Source organism: Micropterus salmoides, unplaced genomic scaffold, assembly GCF_014851395.1.
Source record: "Micropterus salmoides isolate LMB-PRFRI ecotype aquatic unplaced genomic scaffold, ASM1485139v1 Ms_hic_scaffold_4, whole genome shotgun sequence".
Classification (NCBI taxonomy): domain Eukaryota; kingdom Metazoa; phylum Chordata; class Actinopteri; order Centrarchiformes; family Centrarchidae; genus Micropterus; species Micropterus salmoides.
The window spans coordinates 40,590,708-40,599,616 of NW_024043372.1; positions in this window are offsets into that span (position 1 = coordinate 40,590,708).

The following is an 8,909-nucleotide window of genomic DNA, read 5'->3' on the forward strand; positions in this document are numbered from 1 at the left end:
GAAAACATAGTTATGGATCTCATATAACATTTCTGTCAATAGATCCTCAGAAATATTACACACTGAATCTTTAACTACTCAAGACAATTCCTGAGGTTCACTGAGGATGTTTTACCTGACTGACTGGGCTGGTTACAGTGGGACACAGAGGCTAAGGGACTGGTTACAGTGGGACACAGAATCTGGGGGGGCTGGTTACAGTGAAACAGAAAGGGACTGGTAAATTTCATTGTCAACACTTACTGTGGTCACTGTATAATGTCAGCCAGCTTCTCGTGGTAATACTCGTAGTTTTCTTTGCAGTCCTCCCACAGGTTCAGAGGTTGTTCCTCGCTCTCCACAAATGTGTCCCAGGTATAGGAGAAGTCCAGAGGCTTCATCACCCTCAGCTTACACCCAGCAGCGTGCAGGGCCTTCAGCCCGGCCTGGATCTCTGTATCCTCCCACTCAAACAGCCGAGCAGCAAAGATGCTCAGCTTGACGTTTTTCCTGGCCTTTAACACTTCAGCTATTTTTGCTGCACAAGCAGAGCAGGGGCTGGAAGACACATACCTGAGAGGAAGGTGGCAGAATGAAATACTTGTAATTTTCCAATAAGTGCATTAATATAGATATTGCACAGCGCTGAATGCGCCTGCTATGTGAAAAATGTCAAAAACACAACTTCATAACTTTATTCTCTGGTTATACTGAAACTCAGCTAACTGCTGCTAACAGTAGCTGCCGCTAGCAACTGAGTTAGCCATGCAGCTAGCCGTCCTATTGCTGATTCAGCTGGGACTGGGAGCTTTGTCCTCCGGGGGTGTGTTGGTGTTTACACCTCTAACATTAATATAGAAGCTCTGGACCGATGGTTCAGAGCCAGCTGATAACAGCAGCTAGAGTTAGCAGCAGCAAGCGGTTACTGTAGTGTGAGCAACAAGTAAAGCTTTCCATCAGGAGAATTCAGTGCTCTTTAAGGGGGCTTTCACATATACCTCGTTTGGTCCAGACTTTCGGACTTTTCAGTTCAGTCTGAACCAAAAATACAGGTGTGAAACCTCCCCCAGACCATAGTCCGGAACAAACGAAATTTGGTCCGACGAGAAAAGGTAGTCTCGGTCCGGATCAAACTGAACCATGGTTCGGTTCGTTTCTGGTGTGAAAGCATTTTTTGGATGGTTTGAACTTTCAGGCCATTTACAGGAAGTTCGGTGTTTGCCGTATAAACCGGAAACAAGCAAATGCACGGGGAAATGCATTGAAAAACAGCTCATCTTTTCAAACAGAGGGCCATTATAGAAGCACACTGCCATCCATCTCTCTCATCAAACGGAGGTGCAGAAGGATTGCTTGGGGTATTCTCCTCCTGTCCTGTCGACGACGTTATAATGTTCGCACAACGAGGATGTTTAATTTGAACTAGCCTTCAGTATAGCTGGTGCTGTAGGTAGTAATGCCATAACATGAGAAATTGCAGTAATCCAGCCTAGAAGTAACTGGATGGACTAGTTTTTCTGCATCACTTTTTGACAGAATGTTCCTGATTTCTGCAATATTATGTAGGTGAAAAAGGTGGTCCTTAATGTGAGAGTTAAAGGACTCTCCTTCATAACCATAAAAGTACTTTCTGTGAGTCACACTGAACAACCTCCAGCTCCATGAGCTTGAGACCGTTTCTATGGAACATGAGCTGATCGATGTAAATGTTGGGGGTGTAAATATTAATGATCCCCGATGTTTTTCCAGTCCTTTTGCATGGACGAGATTTACATATGAAGGAGGACACAATAGCATTTGAGGCTCACAGTATGTCAGTTAGATGTACTCTTCTTATTCAACTATGCCAAGGGAAATACAGCTTTCCATTCTAAGGCCCCTTTAAGGTAGGTAAAGGGGACACTGCAATCCAGGAGCCAGCAGAGGGTCACGGCAGAGGGTCACTGCAATATCAATGTAATTTGATTGTCCAAGTTTGTTTAGCTTTGAATTTTTTGTACAATTAATACTTCTGTGTGTATTACAACAGAGGCATAATACATTTCATATGCATTTCTACATAATGTATAACCATGAAGAGAGATTTTGAGTTTTATATATTGTTAATCAGGTCTGACATTTGTTAAGTTTACAGTTTAGACACAACAGGTTTGTTGGGGATGATATTTGACCTGTTAGCTTCATTTGTACATTAAAGAGCAGAGCTCCGTGCAGAATGGAGTGACGAACATGTCTTTACAAATGCCAGTGAGAAAATATTAGAAACAAAGAATAGAAATAATATAAAGAAGGAAAATACTGTCCAGACTGAAAATCTTTAAATCTGTCACATTCTCTATAACACATACCATCTTACAGTTAAAGAGAGGTATGTACCAGGTGACTGTGTATTTGAGTGCAGGGTCGCAGTGTGGCAAGCACTGTATGAAAAATGCCTCCTCAGCATGAGACCCGGAATGCTCATCCTCCAGGTAGCCCCTCAGCAGCCCATCAGCTGTGTTCCCTTTATCCACCAGGTAACACAGGAAGGTCTTGTTGCGGCCCGAGGAGTATTCCACATTCTTGAACTGGAACTTAAAGGCAAAAGGATCAATCCGGTCCCTGTGTACAACAGAAGAAATGAAAGAACGTTGGCATTTTAGTTTTCACACTCTAACATGATCCAAATCTTATATGGGACTGTTTAATCATATCTGATATTGTCTGTTCGTTTTCACTTCTCTGTGTTGTGCAGTGGGGCCAGTGCTCCTGTGACAACAAGCCCTTCTATTATTCAGACTATCTATAGTTATCATTTGACAGTTTTTTTTCTGATTGCTTTTCACAAACACTTGGCTAGTTTTGCAAAACAAAAACAAGCAAACCATTCTTGCAAAACTTCAAAACTCTTTTAAAAAATTGTGTTTTTGCATCAACACAGTACAGACAAATGTCTACTACGCACTGATTGTAAAAGTGAAAAACACTTGCGTCTTTTGCGTTTTCTGTGGGTAGGCCATATCAGTATGCAATAAAGTTTAGTCATGCATGTAGTACAGTAAAACTCACATACACACATGTGCCCAAATGTATAAAGTGTGAATGTGTGTTCCTCACTTGTTTTACATTGAGTTAATTTTGTATAGCAGCTTCACCCAGTGCAGATCGACTCACTTTGCTGATGTTTTGAAACATTGTGTTATCTGCCACTATGTTGTCCTGTAATTCACTGTTGATGCAGTTACCCTTTTTTTACGATCGCTATGATAATCCTTTCAATACTTTTAACAGTTTTCCTAAACTGTTAACACACCAACAACACACTACTGGCAAAAAGGTTAACTTCATGCTCAAAATCACACATTGTAAACTAAACTCCAACTCTAATTTTCAAAATACAATAATGCACAATACACTATGTCTACCAAAACAGTAACCCCTGTTCTCTTCCAACAGGAACGTCATAGCCCAATGTCATAAAAACACTAATATCAGGTGGAATTACAGAAACTGCATTATTTTATGTCAGGTCTGCCCCTTATACATTAGACACTATATTATATTGATCATAGAGTATGCTTTGCATTGTAGTTTTGTTTGAAGCTTTTATAAATTTTTCTTTTGGTGGGTTTAGTAAATGCATGCATTTTGTTTCCTTTGCTGCAGAAATTCAATACAAAAGATGAATGACCAATCTCATAGTAACTTTATAGAATGTACGGTTTATTTAAAAAAAAAAGAAGATATAATTGTCATTTGTAAATTTGGCAGTAAAAATCCATTGTTTTGGTCTTGGTTGAGCTTGAGTTGAGTGTGTAAAAGAAAATCAAGCATTTTACAGTTTTTTTCAGTTGCTAATCAGCGTTAACCTGAACTTAAGATACTTCATTGAAACTCTTAACACAGCAACACACTTACCTCACACAATTAGCCAAATAGTACATTTTCTGCTCAAAACCACATTTTGTTCTTTAAACACAAACTCTACATTTCAAAATGCAAATAAACATTGTCTATATACACAAACTATCAAAATGCAGCAAACCTTACTCAAAATCAAATCATTTTGTCAAAACACTAGCAACTTTATTTTCAAGAGGACCAGATCAATCAATCAATCATGTTACAACAACTTTCTAAATACAAACATTTGATGGCATTACAAAAACTGCATTAATTTTCATGTTTCAGCTCTACCTGCATACAGTAGACAATGTGATCCCTACACAAAGCAATCTCAGTCCCAGCTGTTCTCATCTGTAACATCACGATGGTGAAACAAACTACCATGCCATCAGAACAGGGGTGCCCCTCTCTAACTTCAAGAAGCTAATGAAAACTCATATCTTCTGAGAACACCTTATGATATCACTATCCCCTAACCTCTGCACTTCCTGTGCTCTTCTTCAATCTCCTTACAATTCTCTTGTATTGATTGTACTATTCGTTAACTCTTAATTCTTTCCCCAAGTATTTACCCTATTGATTCTGGGCATGCTACTGTAATAGCTCTTATTAGTATTTATTGTCACTTTTGGATCTCTTACTGTATTGATGCTTGTTGCGTGATCTTCTGAAAAAGCCCAAACTTGATCCAGATGTTTTAGCAAACTATAGACATATATCTAACCTTCCATTTCTCTCTAAGGTCCTGGAGAAAGCAGTTGCCAAACAGCTGTGTGACTTTCTACAGAGCAATAGTTTATTTGAGGATTTTCAGTCAGGATTTAGAGTTCATCATAGCACAGAGACAACACTGGTGAAAATTACTACCGACCTCCTTATTGCATCAGACAAAGGACTTGTCTCTGTACTGGTTTTATTAGATGTTAGTGCTGCATTTGATACCATTGACCATCAGATCCTATTGCAGAGATTGGAACATTTCATTGGCATTAAAGGAACCGCTCTAAGCTGGTTTAAGTCGTATTTATCAGATCGGTTTGCAGTTTGTACATGTTAACGATGAGTTCTCCGTGCACGCCAAAGTTAGTCATGGAGTTCCTCAAGAATCTGTCCTCGGACCAATCCTGTTCACTTTATATATGCTTCCTTTTGGCAATATTATCAGGAAACATTCCATAACCTTTCATTGTTATGCAGATGATACTCAGTTATATCTATCAATCAAGTCAGATGAAACTAATCAGTTAGCTAAACTTCAAATGTGCCTTCAGGATGTTAAAACCTGGGTGACCTGTAATTTTCTAATGTTAAACTCAGATAAAACTGAAGTTATTGTTCTGGGGACCAAGCACCTCCGTGAAGCATTATCTAAAGATATAGTTTCCCTTGATGGCATTGCCCTGGCCTCCAGCACTACTGTGAGGAATCTTGGAGTTATCTTTGATCAGGACATGTCGTTTAAGTCTCACATTAAGCAAATTTCAAGGACCGCCTTTTTTCACCTACGTAATATTGCGAAAATCAGGAACATAAAAACTAGTCCATGCATTTGTTACTTCTAGGCTGGATTACTGCAATTCCTTATTATCTTATGTATGCAAAGATGAGGGTTCAATGATGTAAGATGCCAGCATTTCCTCCACTACCTCTATTATCACCTCGCGTTTTGCTGGGGAGACTGTAGGGTTTTTGTTTAACTGGGACTTGAATAACAAAGATTTTATGTCTCAGCAGGTGGCAGAACTGATCTTTCCTTTTCCATCCAGCTGAGCTCTCTCCCCTGCCTGGCACAACAGCTCGTGTCCAGGCTGGTGAGGGTAGGATGGATGGACCTGCAGGGGACATTAAGCCTTTCCCAGTTCATTTGATAAAGTTGTAAGTGTCCTTGTGAAAGCAAGACATGTTCCTGCTGTTGTTCCTGAACTATCACCAATTCTGTCCAACATGAACTGAAAGCAAGGGATCTTGCCTCGTGCAGAGTGAAAGTTCATGAAGTAGTCAACTGGTCGAGACACAGGCCATTGCAGCATACTGTTGAACGGACTAATAAAAATGGATCAAAACCTAAAGCTACTGGCATGAATTGGGGAAAAAACTGTCACAAACATACACTGTAAGCCTGTTGTAGGGACTCAGCTAACCCCTGGTGTGGTCCTTTAACTAGGTGACAGGTTCTACAGCGGGGCGATATATAACCACAGCAGCTGTTTCTGTAGTTTGGGGTCAAGAGAACATGAAGGATGTTGAGGTGGGGATCAGGTTAAAACTTAGACTGTCAGGGTTGGGGCAGCATGGCAGCAGCAGGCAGAGCAGAGCTAATTTTACACCATCTACATGGCTGAGACTGCAAGTCTGTGACCCAGATCTTACAAGTACAGCTTCATCTATTTCTCTCCGTTGATGCAGTAAATACATTTTAAACATCAGAATCATTAAATCAATGGAAGGATATATGAGTGCGATAGGATGTGGCTCTTTAAAGCAGTACAGCTTTCTATTGCCCTTAGTGTTTGACTGGTGGGCAGGGAGCAGGACCAGCACCAGATCTGCACCAGACCAGCCCCCAAATAAGCCTATGACTGACTCTGAGTCATGTTTTGCAGTTTAGCCATCAGACAGTGGGTGTGATGTCATAATGGGGAGGGAGGGCATCTTTGCAAGAGGTGCTACACAATTCCACATTGTGCCCTGATGCAGAGCGGGACTTCTTAAAGTTAGGCCACTGGTGGAGACACAAGCCACTGGTGAAGTGTACAGACCAGTTATCAAATGCTTCAAAGCCAAATCTATCTAGACAATTTCCAGCTGCACTAAACTATTCCAGAAATGTTTGTAAATGGGCCCTGGTGCTTTATTGTTTAGCATATAGGGCACTGGAGATTCCTTCTGGGATTATAGGTTGAACGAATGGTAACCTTATTACCCGAGGAAGCACACGTTAGCTATGACAGAAATACACTCACAATTTCAGAAATGGAAGTGCAGGGATTGGAATGAGTGCAGCGGACCTGGAGACGATCACTTGTCACAGCATCTCCCATCCAAACAATCTGACCAGCCGGCTGAAACTTCACCACGAGTCGTGTGAACAAACAAGGAAGAGAGGAAAGCGAGCTGAGATAAGAGCTAAGTCAAGACAGACTTCATAAAAATTTTTTTAATGTAAGTTTCTTGAAACTGCGGTCGCTGCAATGCAATCTCTTCTGGGAACGCTCGCACTTGCACGTGTTTATATCATGCGCCCAGCAGCAGAGCTACGCTTCTGTAGCTGTGAATTGAAAACGACTTGGCAGTCCTCCAGCTTGTTGCACTCACTACTATCAGCTGCTGTTTCAACAAAACGTACATTCAGGGTGAAAATTGAACCGTGGTGTTGTGTCGGGAGATGCAGTGACTTAACCAGCAGCAGTAGCTCAGTCCGTAGGGACTGGGAACCGGAGGGTCACCGGGTCAAATCCAACTTGGACCAGAGTTGAGTGTGGACTGATAGCTGGAGAGGTGCCAGTTCACCTTTTGGGCCTTGATCAAGCTGAACCCTGAACACTGAACCCCCAACTGCTGCAGAGTGGCAGCCCCCTCACTCTGACATCTCTCCGTGTGTTGCTATGGGTCCTGTTTGTGCATGTGTGTGTTTTGTACCTGTGTGTAAATACTACCATAATAATAACAGAGTGAGAACGTAGAGTTTGCCCTCGAGGGATTAATAAAGTATATCTTCTTCTTCTTTGAAACAGCCCACACCCCTAATAATACTGTGTAACTACAGGATAACAAGTGGAGAACATCCAAGTTTTTTACAACTTACCTGCTTACCTTATTAGTCTTGTGTAATATGTGTAAAGAATGAAAATAAATACTAGGTTCATCTGAAATGTTTTCAACTTCAAAAAGGGGTCGGACTGCCAGAAAGGTTAAGTGGTTTAATTCATTCCACATTATCAGTCACAGAGCCACTACAAGTTTGAGAAAGCTTATCCCCCCCAGGCCCCCCTGTAATCTTCTCCCTACATTTAATCTTTTATGCATGTACTTCTATTATTACTATTATTGTTATTACTGTTACTGTTTATGTCTTATTTTTATATGGCCAGGCCAGGAATAATGAGGCCAAACGCATGATAAATTTTGTGGGTTTTTATTCCCCGACTGGACTCAAATGAGAACAGCGTTAACCATGTTTAAGGGTTTAAGGTGGTTATACAAAACACAGGAATAACTTTCTTACTCGTCCTTAATCTCAGCTATGTGACTTAACAGTGCTCTATAGTACCCTTTTCCCATACCACAATATGTAAACAGCTGCCATAAACTAGTTTACACTCACTCTGGTAGACTTCAGTTACTTCTAAACTGGAACTCTAGCCCTAAATTCTCAACAACCAAAGCTGTAAAACAGCCAAAATCTGGACAACATCAAAATCTAGACATCTATATTAGACAACACCACTCTAGTAAACAACAGTAGTGGCCTTTTGTTCTACTGTGCACTTTCGTTTTTCCACGTGTCCCGTCGGAAAACACTACCCTCTCACACGAGCCGTCATATGCAGTACTATTTAAGGGACAGTGCCATTAAATACAGAAGACAGTTATCGCTGCAGTAATCCCACTAGCAACTACAGAACATTATAATCCACATAACACTATTTAACTCTGTACCCCTGGTTTACCTGGCTACATATAAATATATATTGTTTTTATCCTTAGCCTTTCCTTTGATACTAAGTGCGCATGTGCCAACGTGCATGCAGTCTGTTGCAGTTGCTCCGTCATTCGTCATATTCTTTTCTAACTCTTAACTTTTTTTTTTTCATCTCGTGTGTGTTTTTTGGTCTATACGTAATTTAAACTAGACTCTCTCTAATCGTGTAAGTTGAGAGAGTTTTGGTAAGCCACATCACCGTTGCACAGCAACTTAATGGCTGCTTTGTTTACACCCGGGACCAGCTGGTCGCACTGAAGCCGACTGGGGCGCCCAGGCCAACAGACATCCCCACTGAGATCTGAAGGAGGACACACACAGGTTGCAGAGGAGGATTGAAACG